Genomic DNA, 17518 nt, shown 5'->3' with positions numbered 1-17518 from the left:
ATGGTGAGAGAGACAGCAGAAATAATCCATAAACTAACTGCAAAGCATTTTATCTGCTGGATCAGGGAAATTAAAACTCCATAAAGTTATACAAAAATCTGTAGCAGTAATTTAGAGAAACATAAGAATAAGACCAATTCCTCTCATGATGGGCATGAGTAAACCTCATACTGCCTAAGATTTCTTCCTCTTTGAACTTCAGATTTGGTATTGCATTCAGCTACAAGCAGGTGGGAAATATTTACTACTGCCACTGCTTATTTGGGTTAAATGACTTAATAACTGACAACAGCTAATTGAAAACAGCTTGGGATCCCCCAATATACTCTTAACTACTCTATCTTAGATTGTAAAAGTCTGTAACACACTGCTGTCTGATGTACAAGGCAATTGTAGAGGAAGTCAAGCAAGATTAACAGATGGCTCAGAGATTGCTGCAGGGAAGGGTCTCAGATGCTCATATCTTATAAGGTGAGCAGAGCAATACTCCTGGTAGATAGATTTCACCTGAGTACCCAGAAGAGCCTTCCAGTCTTCAAGCTGGCATGAATGATAAGAGCTGTGAAAGACTCTTCTGTAACTGCCAGTTTTAACATGAGGGATGAGCTGGCCTTTACAGCATATTATGGAAAAGACATAGCCTTTCATTTCCTTACAGGCTTGACAAAGTGGTGTGTGCTAGAAGAAGAATCTTCTCACTTGCTATTCATATAAAAATAATTGTATTCTCTAGATTATCTTGTCTATTTTTAGAATAGATATTAGGAAAAATTCCTTCCCTGAAAGTGTGGGCAAGAAGTGGAACAGCATGCCTGGGAAAGTGGTGAAGTCACCAGCCCTGGAGGTAAAAGGCCTGTAGACATGCCCTTAGGTACATGGTTAGTGGTGGGCTTGGCAGCCTTGGGTTTATGGCTGTACTCAATGATCTGCAGAGGTCCCTTCAAACCCCAACCCGTCTGTGATTCTGTGAGAGTGCAGTAACATCTCTTGTAGTGGGGAACCAAACCTTCTCCTTCAACATACAATTACTCCATGGATGTATACCTTTGCATGCTTTGTTTGTATTCTGTTCTCTAGTTCTTTCTCTATGATTGATAAGATTGTATTTTGTAGCTGTTTTGATGCTGAAGAAGTGAAGTAGCCTCTTCTGCTGTAATATACTACAAGGTTTGTCTAATTTATAACTGATTTGAATTTCGATGACAATAATAAAATGTTTTAGCAACACCACATTTTCAAGAGTTATATAAAGAATTGACTACTGTGGTATTTCAACTCATACTGCAGTAAGTTTATTCTGGATGATATAGAAATATATTATTTTTGGAATGATACTGCTGTGATATCTCTCTTAATAAATTACACACTGCTGCTGCAGACAATGCTATTATTAGCAAGTAAAACAAATAATGGTAGTAATATGCTGGTTTTTAGTTGTTTTATATAATTTATGAAATTCAAATAACACTCTGTATTTTCAATCCATGCACGCACGCTAGAAACATGCCATTTTGGTGCATTTGTTTATACAAGAAGAAGGTATCGTGTCACATTATTTGCATCAGGTTTCCTGCTGCTGTAGAGTACAAATAGTTTGGACTACTGCATTTGTTAATAAGTCAACATTTTAAATTCAATATATAGTGTTTGTGCTGAGTTTTTTGCTATGGGAGATTTTCAAGGGAAATATTGTGATTTTTTTTAAGGATTAAAAATACAGTAAAGAATTTTAGGATTTGGATATTTTACTAAAAGCAGATAGTGATATAGGTAAAGTGACACACTTCTGCTTTACAAGAAATACTACTCCTTGTTCAGTGCAGAGTATCGCAAGAGAATTGAAACAATGATATTGGGCCAAGAGTCAGATACAAACATACATGATAACAAATTAGACAGGCTGATAAAAAGCTGCAGTGTACCAGATTCTGTGGAAAAAAAAAAAAAAAATCTGTGGTAGTACACTGTGTATCTCTCATCACTAAGAGAGGTATCTGCTGCATTCATGCAGTGTGTTTGCCTGGCTCTGGAATCCAAGTGTCTTTCCAATTTAGCCACAACTGAAGCTGAAGTATTTGTCTCAGAGCAGCATGTGTTATAACTAGTTTTAAAAGAGTTTGGTTTGATATAACCCTTCAGAAAGGCAGACATGTTAAATGATGAAATGTAGATTTAATATTTCATATTAGTAATCTAGACAAGACCATGCTTTTCTATCTTTTAGGTGCATAAATACCTTTCTTTTCTTTTTTTCCTTTCTTTTTTTTACCTATATCAATGGTGCTTGCATCTTCTTTCTTAGAATTCAGTCAGTACACAGGGTTTGTCTCCATCAATACTGTTGAGCAAGTTGCTGAATTTCACATCTCATGAAAATCCAAGCAAAAATAGTTACTCCTTTCGTGTAAGTCACAATTACACAACTACGGTTCCACAACAGATGATGGCCTTTGGTGTCCTTACGCTCATGATTGTTATGCTTTTTCTGAAGCAGGTCAGCCATGAGAGTTACCAGGGCTGTTTTCCAAGGTAGAGACACTGCTGTGCTGTTTGATATTGAGACACTCTATTGATGAATGAGAAGATAACTTACAGTTCCTTGTGTTCCTTCAGTAAAGTTTACATTACTTAAAGCTCGTGACAATGAAAAGTGCTTAGAAACAGGTAAGTACTATCCTTCTGTATCAAAACATGGTTTTCCTTTGATTCTTGGTTTTTTTTTTTTCTCTTTCATTTACTATTGTGCCTTTAACCTAGGAAACTATCCAGCATGTTGACTGCATTACCCAGATGTATCATCAACTCCTGCAATCTCAGCAGGAATGACCCTTACCAAGTCATTCAGCTTCACATGTAGCTATGGGTTTAAAGATTAGAACTAAAGTGCTTAGGGTCTTGACTAGCACTATATCTGGATCAAACAGAGTACCTTCTTCAAAGTAAAACTCCATTATTGTATCTTTTGTTTTCTCTTTCTCTTTGAAAACGTAGGCTCAATAAAAATTCAGGCAGCCTTCTGAGCAGAATCGATAATTTTTTGGTAGATGTTTTAACTTCTAATACTAAAGAATAACAACTTTTTATAAATCTAGGCAGATTTTAAAAAGGAAGATATAAACTCTTTTTTCTTCATAATAGCTTCACCCTATAATGATGCTTCTTTTAATTTTTTTATTTACAGGGAAAAATTTCTATATTTTTAGTTTGGGCAAGACTCAAGAGTTCATGTCTGCTTGGACTGGTTTTATTGCCATGTGCAATGGTGCTCACATATCAAAAGAAGCCATATAAAATAAACTGAGTGATAGATGTGCTTGAAGAAACATTAAATTTACAGAGGGACTTCTGGGAATCTCTCCTAAAGAGGTTTGTGCCTTTCATGGCGATTTCATTATTCAAATGTATTTGGCAACAAGCAGGATCTGTTCCTTGTTCTCACTCCTTTAGTTAGTCTGCTCTTGAGGTTGGGTAACCAAATCTATTCCAGTGAATCCCACTCCTTCCACACTCCCCAGAAAAGAGAAAGGGGAAAATCAATCCCTTTCTTCTGTTTGAAGTTATATCTCCAGCCTGATTCCTAGCACAGCCTGGAAAACCTTTGTTCCAATATGAGCCAGAGCAGCAGCATCTGGTGGGGGCTGGGGCAGATAGAATACTGTGGTTTCTTCATCTGCTCTATTCTCCCTGTTTAAATTCTTTACTTTTTGAGACTAATTCAAAGCAACTAGAAGAATCGATCTGTTTTCGCTTCTTATCCCACATATTTGCTTTCTTGTACAATTATTATATTTAGGCAATACATTTTATTCCAGCTAATATTTCATCAGTTTGTATTTATTTTTTCACATAGAGTCAATAGAAATGGCATTAAAATCAAGGGAGTTGTTTCCCATCTATAAAAGTTGTGAACTTGTTGCTTTATCTTGATATTAAATAATCAAAAGCTGTAGAAATAAATTTGGTGTTTGGCAGATGTATAAACAATTATTTCTTTGTGCATTTTATTTTTCATTATTATTCTTGACCTTTTTGCACACATTAATTATAATTCTAAGAGTAATATCAAAAAGAAAGTAATTGCTTTTCCAAATAATACAGTTGTTCTCAATGTGTGAGTTAGTTCCAGGAAATAAAATTAGAGGTATTTGCATGCTGGAGCAAATTAAGAGAAGCTATAATTTCTGTACTTGGTCCTCCAACTGATAGGCTTTTCAGTAGGTGTGCAACCAAGTGCTTCAATAGCTATTTCTGAAATGTTCTTTGCAACTTCTAATAGTGAGCTAGAAGTATATTTCTTTCTATAACTTTGATTAATATAAATGTACATGTTCTCTTAATCTTATTTTTATGTTACTAAACACTTTTAGGTAGCATCTCCTTGCAGTTAATTCCTCAAAACCATACTAATTTGCAAAAATAAGAATTGTGAAACCTATTGAGTTGTTTAAATATGTTTTATTCAGAAGACCCTAAAGCAGCCCAGGCAGGTCATTGATATTTAATGGATTTATATTTAATTCACTTTCCTTCTCCCACTTAATAAATTTTCAGCCATCAGACAGTCTAAGTCAGACAGCCCTTGAATTTTTTTTCTAAATAACTCCAGCGGTATGCCTGGATTGACACCTCCAGAATGCAGTGTCATAAAATAGAAAAATTAGCTGTTCTGCAATTCCAGTTACTCCTGGGGTTGTGTTTGGAGATAGAAGTTTGTAGGTTTGCAGGTGGAGTATAATACACTCTATGATTAAATGAAATCTGATTTTATGTGCTGAAGATATGCTAGTTGTTTGCTATAAAGTTTTGAAATTTCTTGCATTTTTGCAGGAATATAATTTCTTTTAATACCATCCAATGCCAATTTGGCAATCTATTGCCAAAAAGCAGTAGAGATTTGTTCTTGTTTAAACAAATCACACTAATATGATGTGAGTACTTTTATTCTTGTATTAGTAAAGCCTTGAAAACATTGAGGAGATTTTCCTCAGAGACCAATACTGCAAATCTTGTTGCTAGGAAACCACTTTTATTTGTTTTCCTTCAAAATGACTAAATCACTTTATGCCTGGTTTCAAAGACAACTGGGAAGAGGGGAGAGGAAGGAAATGCATTTCACAAGCCTTACCTCTTCTTCCCATTTCTTTCTGATCTGAGGAGAATGAGTTACTCTGATGTGGTGGGATTCAGGGGAATGTATGATTAAATCTATGATGAAATATATTATTAAATGTATGATTAAATGACCCTCAAGCAGTGGGGTCTGTGTGTGTGTGTCAGTAGAATCATAGGGTGTGTTTTCAGGTGTAATGTATGTAGTACATGCACAAACACATCATACATATGTATCTATACATTTATGGATTTTTCAGAAGTAATCTGAATATTTTTGCTACTGCTAGTTCTGATGATCCAGAAGGCATTAAGGATGTCAATTGAAGAGTTAATACAGCTTAAACTTCAGCAGCATCTATATTTAGACAGGTAGTTTTACAATATCTGCATAAAGACATTAGCTTCATTTGAAAAATATATTTTCTACAACCTCTACACATGTTGAAACTGTAACTTTTAGGAATTCTGTGGTTGTATTGAGACCTGGAGGACAAGCGATACGCAATAATATTTTCATTCCTATCCACTGAGCCCAACTGGCCAAGAATTGCTGGTATTTCAAACTTAAACTGGGTTTAAGCATATTCACAGATTTTGAGGAAGACAAAATAATGATTTATTTATAACAATAAAGGTTATCTACAATAACAAGATAATAAATGATGGCCAATATTTTGCTTCCACAACATTCTGGTTGCCTGGCAACTTAAAATGTTTCTATCAAACTCCTGAAAATACTCAAATCCTGAGACCTGGAGAGGGAAACTGTTGCAGGGTGACTTGTGGTCTCCTTAGAGTTTATTTTCTCATTTCTTTGGGTAGCATTTGACCCTCAGAGACACACCTGGATCTCAGGTGGGTCCTATCTCACTTTTAGCAGAGAGAAGTGTTTTTAGGACTTAGATGAAACCAGTTCCCATGTTGTGGAATGTACAGAACCAAAGCATCATCCCAGTTCAGATAATATAAATGTTCAGGCTATGAGACTGTGGAAAGGATGTGTATTTTGTTTTGGGAAGTGCTAAATACTGGTGGTTAACTCAGGAGTTTTTGTTGCCTGTTTCCAAGAGGCTCTGGGTATGATCCTGCATAAAGCTGTATCTCATGAGAGGAGAGGCTGCTGCTTCTATAACCCATGAAGATTTTGAAAAAAGCAGTGCTGTAAATCAGTCGTTCTCAGGGATAAAATAATTAATAAAAGGCTTGTTTCTTAGCAAAGGTATGTGTTTCATTATGGACTTTCAGAGTAAGTGTGGGCCACTGATATCTTTTCCTGAGTAATCATGTATCATTCTGGTTAATATCAGCCTTTCTAAGTGGGCACCCCAAGACAGAATCTGACTAATTCTGTTACTTGTAGTTGCACTCTTTGCTGTTGCAGTTTATAAAACAGGTTCCTCTGCACTGTGTTGCTAAGGGTTTTTCCTTGTAGTTACTGAGAGGAGATAGGTGATTTATTTGTCTAGTGTCTCAGCAAATTCCCTCTTGCTCTGTTTAGTTTCTTTTTGGAGGGTTGAATTTCATCTCTTTCAAAATTATGAGGAATGGTTTTCTTGGTTTCCAAAGCATTAAAGATCTTTGTGCTTCTTTATATATAGGAGTTAACTGAAGTAGGTTATCTCTTCGCTCTTTAGAAATAGACTTTGTTTAGATCAGCTCAGAAGGTTCTCTTCTGTCTGTGCCAAAATGAAATAGTGCATTGGGATGTAGCAGAACTGAGGGATATTTTGATTCACTTCACACACTGGATAGGCAGAATTTTCAATTTAGCATCTTATTTATAGCATATTCTAAAATCACTTACGGAAAATTTAGAAGCAGTTGATAAGACGAAGTTCTGTAAAATGTGGAAAATTTAATAGTTATTGGTGTATGTATTGAGAAATTACTTAACTGCTGTTTCTTGTTGATAAGACACCAGTGTAGCTCCAAAAAGGGAGGAAGAGGGAGGAGGGAGAGCCCACTAAGGGAAAACAAACAAACAAATATTAAAAAACTATATATCAAAACTCTTTCCCAAATGAAAAATCCTATATGAAAATAACTGCATCAGAACATCTTTGGACAAATTGTTTATGTGGCCTCTATTAACATATTCTCTCAGTGATCTGTAAGACTGAAGAAGTACATCCTAACACCTGTAACATCAGTGTCTCTGTTGCAGCCTTCTGGCAAAATACAATTTCTATAACGTAAATCATGAGAAGTTTTCAGATAAAGATGGAACACAGACATGAAATGTAAGATGTAGTTGGAGGTGAACCTTATTATGAAGCAGCGGTAAAAGCAAAACTGTGTTTATATGGTGTGTTTACATATAGTCTTCCAAATACTCCACATAGTTAAGATACACTCTTAACTACACTTTTTCACTAATACTTTCAGAAAATGAGATTTTGTTCCTCACAAATTCTTATTCTGGATTGTTGTTTCTCTTGTTTGATTTCTTATATATGTCATCTCACTTTTCTGCTGTTAGAAATTAGACGACAAGCTTAACTTTCCTTTCAGATATGTTAAAATTTTTCAAAGGGTATAGATGTCAAGATTTAGGATTTACAGAGCTACATTCTGTTTAAAGAAACACTAGGCCTGTGAACAAGTGAGTTATTTGTATTCCATTAAGGAGACAATGCAGCAACTCTACTGTCCTCTGTCTTGGGCTTTTGTGTAGGTGAAAAAAATGACAGGATAACTGCTTATCATGGCAGTTTGGAGTCTTAAAACAAATAGCCTTCCTGAGTACGTATAAAGTGATGGTGGCAGCAGCTTTTGATTACAAAATGTCAAGGGAAAAGTTTTGGACAAGGTGTTTGAACTAATTGGGTCAAGCTGGAGGCAGCAGGAGAATGCAGGCTCTGGCATCATGTAGGTTGATGTGTTTAAGATTTCACTGAATCTGGCACAGAATGACATTACACAAATGGGTAGCAAGCAAGCTTTAAAAAGCTTAGTAGTGTTCTTATATTCTCAGATGCATTATCTAATAAAAATATTTCAGCTTGCCAGTGGAATACCTTGAGTGCTTGCGTGCAACAGATTAATTATAATAGAATGTGCATTATTGTGAGTCTGTTTTCTGTTTCATTTCTTTTCCACAGAAATTCGTTAACGATTGAAATTGTCTCTGCTTATTTCCCAAGAAGCAGGAAACAAATGGTCTGTGATACATTTAGTTTGTGAAGTCAATTCAGTATGAAAAGCTTTTGTCTTTTGGTATATTGAAATATTCTGAAGATGCTAGGTGCCTCACAGACTAAGGTTGATAAAAACTTTTTTTTTTTTTAAGCAAGACTCCTTTCTAGAGAAGAAGGATTTTCAGCAGTAACAAAGTCTAGTGACTTTTTAATAGTCTGTGAATTAGTGTCAGGTACCAACTCTGGGGACAGACTTCCAAAACTAAAAAGAAAAAAAATAAAGTGAGTAAAAACCTGTTGGTAGTTTGTAAATAAATCTTTTGATGTCCTTCATGTTTTGAAATTACTTTTCAGTTTGGAAATTTTAAAAAATTCTTTTAAGAATGTCAAAATTCAATGGATATATTCTCTAAACTCCAGAAAATTTACAATTTCTAAAAATTACTATTGAAGTTAAAAAATAATTGAGTTCTACAGTCTGCTCTAACATATTCATCTTAGACTTCTATTGATTCCTTGTATTTCACTTTATTTTCTTTCCAATAATTTTAATTTCGTCATGAAATAATCCTTAATTATCTGTTCCAAGGTAAATCTGTCAAATTCAAAAAGAAAAATGTACAGCCCTTTGCTTTCTTTTCCTGCTGGTAGTCAAAAAGTAGAGTTACAACCTCACACTTTGGAATAGGTAGTCTATTGAAAGCAATGCTCTGCAAAATTTTGAGGCAATTGCTATGAGATCTGTAGTAAAAATGAAATAAAAACTCTGGAATTCAGTTAGAAAGTCACATTATAAACTGCATGTTAAATAAGATTATGAGCAGTGTGGGGGATGGTTTTGTTGAACATTTCCAGAATCTGGGATTTGCCAGTAGAATTCAAAGTGATTCTCTGAATTATGGAAGATTTGAAAAAAGTACCTAAATTTTTGTTTTCTAGATCAGCAGATGTTAATTGATATTCTTACTTATATAAAAAGAAGAAAATAAAATTTTAATATTATTTCATCATCTTTACTGCCTTTCCAGCCTCTGGAATTTTGAGTGATCTTTGGAGAAATAGAAAGGTAATGATGAAATGCTTTGGAAAGATGCAGAGTTAGATCAGTGTCTCAACACCTGCTAAAATCCTATACTGGTAAGCATGACATCCAAGCTGGTTTAAAATTACAGCAAAAAGAAACACTTGAAATTGTTTTTAAATTGTTCTGTTGAAATGTTAATTCTACCTCAGGAATACCAGGACGTTTAGGCATCTTGCACAGTTTGCATACACACTTTCATTATCAACCCATTTAGGCATTTTTCTCTATAACTGACTATTTTATTAATGGTGTGTTTTAAAGTAATTATTGCAACAGAGAATTGATGATTTATATCCATATCTGTCTTTGTGAGCCTTTAAAGTATGCAATTTTAAGGGCTTAAAGAGAGCTGGGTCCAGTCATGTAAAGTCCTGCAGTCACAAATCTAATTGGTTTGCATGTTAATGATGGCTGCTATTCTTTGAAGAAATTTCATAACTGTGGCTTTGAAAATTTGGCTTTTATTATAGAAACATATTTGAAAACAAAACACTTGTTGGGAGAAATGTGGTAAAGACAGTTTAAGCAGAAACAAAGACTTTAACATTGGAAAGCACATGTTAGAACTCAGCTGGAGAACCAGAAGAAGAACTCAGCATATATGAGAATGACAGACATGAAAAGGAGAAATTAGGTTTTTAACTTCATAACATTTTAGCTTTAAAAACAATTTATCTCCCTATCCTATGTCTCATTCTATTTCTGTATACAAGGCAACATTTTCGGCTTCAGGAAACTTTTGTGGGATGAGAGGACATGTCACTGGTACAAAATCAGCATAATGACCTCCCTGTCTGTTTTCATTTCTGCTGTAGAAAACAGGCGTTTTTTGAAAGCATCCAATTCTTAAGCATTCATCAAAGCTTGTTTTTAAGGCGAATATCTCAAAAGATCTGGAGAAGTGGTATAACATCTGAGAATTTGTATGCTTTTTCATCTATACTCACTGCCCAAGGTGTGTTGCCTAGCCTTGAGAATTCTGTATCTGTTTTATCTCCAGACCCCAATGACAATGCCAGCAGTATGCACAACTCTCTTCAGAATCTCCAGGAACTGAAGCCACTTCTATAACGAAAATGGCAATAAGTATTCTAGTGCATCAAGTGATTCTCAGAACTGTTTGCCTCCTATCTTTTTGAGGTCTTATGTAATTGTCGTGAAATAAAGTCCTCACTCAGGAAAAAAGGAAGATTAATTTGCCCCAAGGCTCTCATCTTAGAAAATATTTTTATTTCCTCCTAGTACTATGCACCACAACAGAACTGTTCTACTTCCAAAGCCATTCACCTTACAGCACCTGGTGCCAGGGAAATGACACCTACACTTTCCTACCCTGTCCTTTTACTCTTCCCTTTTTTTTCTGGTATGCATCCTCTTCCACTCTTGTCTTAAGGTCCAATTCCATTCCAATGTCAAAAGAAAACACATTTTCTGGTTATTAACTTGTGAATGAATGTTATCTGTTAGTTGGCATAGGGCTGCTAAGAAAAATAAAAATGTATCTTTATATTTAAAGTCACTTAAGAACAGTACTGGCAAGCATTGCTTTTATTGTTTTTTCTTTCAGGAAAAAAACACCAGATGTAAAAGTTCATTTTTTCCTCTGTGCTAACAGAATCATGATTAACTTCCAGTCCTTGTGGACCAGTTATGCAGTGCTCACTTAATTCCTTTGTGATAAAAAATTTTAGCAGAGATTCTAATTCTATACTGTAGGAGTAGCCTGACTAATAATAACTGCTTGACTTCACAGCAGTACAGACATAAAAATTAGCCCATTTGGTTAGGGCATGCTGTTAACAGTGCCAGAATTGTTGGTTTGATCCTCATTTGAGCCACTGGCTCAAGTGCTGGACTTGATGATTCTTGTGGGTCCCTTCCAACTCAGAACGTTCTGTGATTTGAAATGGAGTAATAGGAGAAAAATGGAAAGAGACAAGAATTAATGTTTTAGTTTTGGTGTAGAATTTTGAGAAGCAATTTAATCTTTGAACAATGTGACTATATAAATTATGCATAAATGCATATTTGTTGCCACATAATTTATGTATTCCACATAGTCTTATGTATTTGTGTGTTTAAGTTGTTTTCCAAGTCTGGATTCTGCAATAATGAAAAACAGTTGTTTCTTTCCAGCTGTATCTAATAGGATTCAGAATAATGCTTTAAAGAAAACAAAAAATTAGCTTTTGCCTGAATATCAGACAGTATGAAAAAAAGAGTGCCTCTCAAGTTCCTAATGCTCCTCCAGGAAAAGAAAAAAAAGAGATGCCTACAGATTGGATAATAACAAGATTGTTGGGGTTTGATTTTTTTTTTTTTTCAGGGATAAAGAACTACACTGACCTCCTACCAGAATATTTCAGCACCTTTTCTTAATGTTAGGTTGCACAGTATTTCATCCAAGTATTTTATCCAAGGACTGTCAATGTGTTCTGTAGCTAGGCAGAGATTAATAATTTGTTCAATAACAAATTGTATGTACTCCCCTTCACCATCTGGAAGTTTTATGAAATACAGTGTTAAACTTATTAACTAATAAAAATTCATTGATTTCTCCAGCAAATAGTTCTCACTCTGCAGATTAATTGTGTAAATTTACTACTTCTGACTTCACTGGTTGATTAAGCAAATCACTTGATACTTCTGTTCTAGTCTAAGCTAGAAATCTGTACAGAGAGTAAAGCTATACCTTTTCTGCCTGGTGGCTGTAAGAAAGGAGATTTAGACCTTCCAAAACTGTTGCTAGGTTTGTAGAACCAGGCTCATTTATGTCCTTAATGCTGCCATTTGTAGACTAAACAGAATGCTTCAAAGGATCTTACTTTCATGGCCTATTTTTTCTTTGATCCATCCTGGACTAAGGAGAGAGAGAAAGAATGTGGAAGAGTCCAGATTTACTATTTTTCTTTAAAAGCTAGTGCCACTACCAGTGACCTACCTCTTTACTCTCATTCTTGTGCCACTATTAGACATGAATAAAATTAGATTGTTCTTGTGAACATTTCCACTTGTGCCTAAGTGAGATAGTTATTCAAGATTAATATGGATTTATAGCCTAACTAAAAGTCTTCCTGGGAAGTTACCATATTACTGGAGAAAATGGGTGAATCATGGTGTTAATCTTCACTCCCTTCCAGTTTTGGCTGTAAAGATGAAGTTGCTGGGCACAAATAAACAAGTTTGGTCCATTTCCTTAATTTTCATGGAGAATGAACTTCCTTTTTGCATTGCTAAATTTTCTTTTCCCTTTCATCAGTGCTGATACAATTAATATTTCTCTTGTGTATGATATAACTGTGTTTAAATACTTCTTTTTAAAATATAATTACTTTGTTTGTCCCTTCCGTTTATTCTGTTTTCCCCATGTCGTTTATACTACAATGAGAGCAATAGACAGGTGCTTATTAGTGCAAAATTAGTCTCAATTGCAGAGGTTTCACAGACTATTAGGATGGTGAGCAATTGATATTCATGATGGCCAAGACCTTCACTTCCCAATATGTTGTTTTTAACTGCCTTTTAGAATTACAATCTGAAAAGTGCTGTCACTCTAAAACTGCTCTACAGTGAGTTTCCCACTGATAAAACAAAGTATAACATATGGGTAAATATACTGTTTCACTAACAAGCACCAATAAACTGACATTTTTACAGGGAATAGAGAAGGTAAACAAGCTCTCAAGGTGATTAATCTTATTGTAGCTGTTACAGGTTATCACAGAGTGGATGCAAGCTCAATGAAAACAGTGTAAATCACATTTATTGTCCTTGAGTTAAATCTAAACATTCCATTGCTGTTTGGTACATTCATCTTGCTCATCTTTCTTAAGGTCTCTCTGTACCTATTTAGAATTTCAACTGAATTTTCACAAGCTCTCTGCTTTATTATAATAAAGAAAATGAGGTTGAATGTATCTTGCACATGATTTATGTGGGTAAAATCAATTTGAAAGCACAAATCATTTTCCTTTGATATATGCTAAGAACAAATTGTCAAAGATTTCTTTTAAGTTTCTTTGCAGATTTCCATTTAAATTATTAACCTTTAGAAACTGTAGCTAGCTTGCAGTTCTAAGTTCCAAATCATTCAACAATGGCTGGGGAAATCGTTATTAGACCAGACTTGTCTAAATTTTTAATTATCACTATTTATTCAACTGTTGTAGCACAAATAGTTTACATTAAAATATTTAATATATTTTATGCCTAGACACAAATATCATTATTTATATCAATAAAGTGCATCAGTAATATTTTTAGAATTAAGAGGTTTATTAACTGGTCTTCATTCAACTTATTTTAATGGAATGTCTGTACTTTTTTGTTGTTTTTATGATGAGCTGGATAGAGAATGAGCTCCACTTCCTGCCCTGTAGAATTTTGTAAATGCACGTTTTTGTGACATAGTCAAATTCTGCACATTTTACTCATGAGGTGTTTTTATATCAGTAAACTTGCAGTTAAATGGTATATGTGTGTGTGTTTAATTGATCCTGTCACCACTAAATCCCTGAAGGCTCTATGCAGTCCATGTTGCTATACAGGTTCAGCACACTAATAAGCCATAACAAACCTTCCCACTCAAGATACTAAGAGTGAATTCTACCTGTTTTTGAAAGAAATTGTTATCAATGTTAGTTTAAACAATAGTCTTTGTGTGTCCTGAATGAAAAACAGTATGATCAGAACTTTATTTATGCAGAGTGTCAAATGAAGAGAGAAGAGCATCAGACTTTTTTTTTTTTTTAATTACAAGATGCAACTGTAATTGTGCTTATCCTGACAGGAATGAGCAGTAGCATTTAGTTAGGCATGGCCTTAAGTGTTTGCTTTCCATGCAAACTTGAACTACAGTAAATATGAGGGAAAAAAGTTATTGCTGGTTATAACAAAATACTGAAAATTCTATATAAGCTTTAAAAATAAACCCTTATTTTTTGTGTACTCCCAGTACATATTTCAGCTTATATCATGAAGGATATGTGAAGTATAGGAAAAAGTTTATTCTTAATAGGTCTGCCCTACATGGTAGTTGTTTTAGTTATTGCTCCTCAGACTGACATGCTTGATAAAGATTAGATCTCAGCAAAAAAAACCCCAAAAAAACCTCTGCTTAAAAGTAACTGTTTAGAATATTGTAGTATGTATGGGAAAACACCAATATGAAATTATTAATCAATGTCTGTTTTACTTTGAAATCAGTGGTGGCTTTTTTCCCTCATTTTTTCTTGAGCAGGCAAATTCATCAGTTTCTGACTGAATGCATGTAAACTCTTTGTTCAGTGTGCAGGCCCCATGGCCACGTCTCATTTCATGTACTTCACTTTTGGATTAAAATGAGTTTTATCCCCTGGTTAGTGCAGTAATCTGCATGATGGAGTATCTAGCTGAAATGACCTTTGGATAGTTCCAAAAGACTGAGGGTCTGCCTGTAGCTCAAGGATGTTTTGAAAATTTTAGAGGAGATGGTGAAGAAGAAAGATTCTAATTCATCAGTTGAACAACTTATTACTTTGATGTTAGATTTGGTTCTTTAAACAATCATTTACCCTGACATGTGAGTAAAAAAATGAGCTTATCTGAAGCTTAGAGAACTATTGTTTCTACTTCTAAAAATGTCAGTAGTAGCTCATCATTTTCTTTTCTTTTTAATACGGCAAATGCCTTTCTCTGAAAGGTCAAATGATGTCATTCTAATTTACTTCGATAATTTCTTTTCCTCTGTTTCCTTAAAAGAACTTTTTAAGAAAACCATGGTGTGAGGGTGATCTTTTTTTCCCTCTTTATTTCTACTGGAAATTGAGGTAATACTGCAGCACCACATTAAACCATGTTTTTATCAGTATTGATGATGAAGTATTTCTGTATAAATTATAGTTAGATTTAGAAGGTTTTGGGCACTACTAAACTACCATTTGGAACCTATTAAGGGGAGTCAGAAGCTATTAGCTTGTGAGACTATGCAAATCAGGTTATATAGTACTAGTATGCAAAGAACTAGTATTTGCAAATTAACAAAACAGGAATGGGTTTTGAAACACAGTTGATGATGACTGTGGTTTTGGAGGCTAGAGTGTTAAATTTGATCATTTGGGTATAGCGTGTTGTTAGCCACTGTTACTCTAAATGTTCCCACAATCCGAGTCAGGCTTTTGGTGTTCGTCACACACTTCAGCCTTTGAGACTCACATTGTGAGCAGAAAAAAGGATACAGGGGGAAACAAAGTTGGAAAATCTGTTCTGTGATCTAAGGACATGATATCCAGAAAGAGAGGGCTTCCATTAAAATTGAGCAACATACCTGCAGTAGCTTTGTTTGGGAAAGCAAAATATGGGGTGGAAGATTAGCGAGAGTATCTATTACATTTTTCCAATCTGCATGAACCTTTGGTTCCAGTGAAGTGTAGGCTTTCCATAGTTAATATGTCCATTCCTTCGAGCCTCCCAGAGTTGCTTACACCTGCCTGCCCAATTTCTCTCTTCTCTACAGAAGAGTGAGAGAAGGCAGAAAGGACATATACTAATTCATAGAGGTGTTATTACTAATGCATTTGCTAAAAAAAAAGTAAACTTAAGTCTTGTTCCCACAATGTACAAGTGAGAAAATTCGGGCTGGACTGCTTTCTTACCTGTTGTTTGCAGAGCACAATTATGCGATCAGTATTGCAAGTCCCAAAACTTTTATAAATTAGCATACATGTCCAGAGAGCCCTTATATCTTCTAAATAACCAGTATCTCTAATAATTTTTAAAAGTTTATATTAATAATAAGCCTGAAGGCTGCATTAAGAATAATTAATTTTCCAGAATAAAGTAGCAGCTCTGTACAGATATTTCTGGGGGAAGGTGCAGTGAGAGGGAATTATGTGGGAGGCATCTATGAGGGAAAACAAAGACTATCCACAAGAACAAGATCAACTTAACTGTAACACAATGTATTTATGTAAAGAAAACTGTTAGATAAATTAGTCATCAATTAATATAAAATGTACACTATCTAAATTAGTATTTGCCTGTTGAACCTAGATATAGTTCAAAAACCATATATCTCCCTATGAATCAGTAATCTAATACTGTTTATTATACAGTTTTAAAAGGATTTGGTTTTGGTTGGTTTTTATTTTGCTTCTCTTAAAATCTAACAGAATACTTTAAATAAACATATAAAAATGAGGTAGAATATTTGCTTTTCATTCCAAGCTTCTGTACCTTTCCTTACATTTTTTTAAATATAAAGAAGTCAGATATCAATAATACCTATGCGGACTGCACTGCAAAAATCTCGTAATTTATGAAGACACTATGGGACTCTTCTTTCTTAGGTGTGCCTGCATTTCACATCATCTGTGGACATGTGACCTAGTCTTTCTGTTCTCGCATATTGGTAGAGCATTTTGATTATTCCAAGTGCTGAAGCCACCTCAAAAGATACTTTACTAATCCTCATAAATAACAGGCTCTTTATAGATTCATATTCACATGATTAGGAGTCATACTTTTTCTCCAGCCTGGAAGCAAAAGAGCATGTGAGGTAAATGTGGACATGGTTCAGAGAGAATATAAGGTATACATAAAGAGGGAGCCCACAAATAAATTATTTTCATCCTGAGAGACACCACCCTGACTTTAGTAGAGCAAAAGCAATAATAAATTTAGGAAGGAAAATAAATTTAATTATTGAATATGGACTCCTCTTTTTATCTATAGTCTCTGCAACCACCGAAGAGGTGTTTTGATCTATTGATCCTCTAAGAAAAATAATAACTGTCTTGCCACATATGTAGTGGTTTGTTCAGCATGTGTGTTCTGGATGAGAGCATTTTCTAAACACCTGTTCTCAACCTGGAAAACTGTATTTTCTAGGCTGTCCCTGTGTGCCCCATGCCTTTTATTGTGTACTCTCAGGCGAAGGTTGTAAATGCTTCCTCTGTCAACTATTCTTGAAAATCCTGGACAGGAATATTTGCAATACCATTCCAATGGGTGCCAAGAAAACTGGTGCTAATGGCTGGATTGCCTGAATCCTGGCATACAGTGATGATAATGAAAAAGAAAAAAAACCTACTCACCTCAAGGCTAAGTTTGGAGAAGACTCCAGGAGAGAGGGCAGTGAGCTGAGATAAAGGAAAACAGCTGCACTAGGTTTTCAAGTTTATCTACTATTCTTTGTGACTGAAAAGGT

The 17518-nt window shown here is 34.8% G+C and overlaps 1 long non-coding RNA gene across 7 annotated transcripts; it reads left to right on the top strand.

Annotated features, from left to right (window-relative positions):
* Positions 1 to 234: 234 nt before the first annotated feature.
* On the top strand, positions 235 to 8274 carry LOC146438259 (uncharacterized). 7 transcript variants are annotated; one of them, XR_014852041.1, is made up of 7 exons: positions 236 to 471; positions 1114 to 1167; positions 2303 to 2404; positions 2495 to 2529; positions 2614 to 2664; positions 3182 to 3366; positions 8214 to 8274. It is a non-coding gene; the product is annotated as an uncharacterized LOC146438259 (long non-coding RNA). The 7 variants fall into 7 exon arrangements; XR_014852042.1 differs by lacking the exon at positions 8214 to 8274 and having other exon boundaries at positions 235 to 471; positions 3182 to 3680; XR_014852043.1 differs by lacking the exon at positions 1114 to 1167.
* Positions 8275 to 17518: the final 9244 nt, after the last annotated feature.

Source organism: Lichenostomus cassidix, chromosome 4 (assembly GCF_008360975.1).
Source record: "Lichenostomus cassidix isolate B80296 chromosome 4, HeHo_3.0, whole genome shotgun sequence".
In the NCBI taxonomy this organism is placed as follows: Eukaryota; Metazoa; Chordata; class Aves; order Passeriformes; family Meliphagidae; genus Lichenostomus; species Lichenostomus cassidix.
Note: the sequence above shows the minus strand (reverse complement) of the source record. Positions and strands in the feature narration are given on the sequence as shown.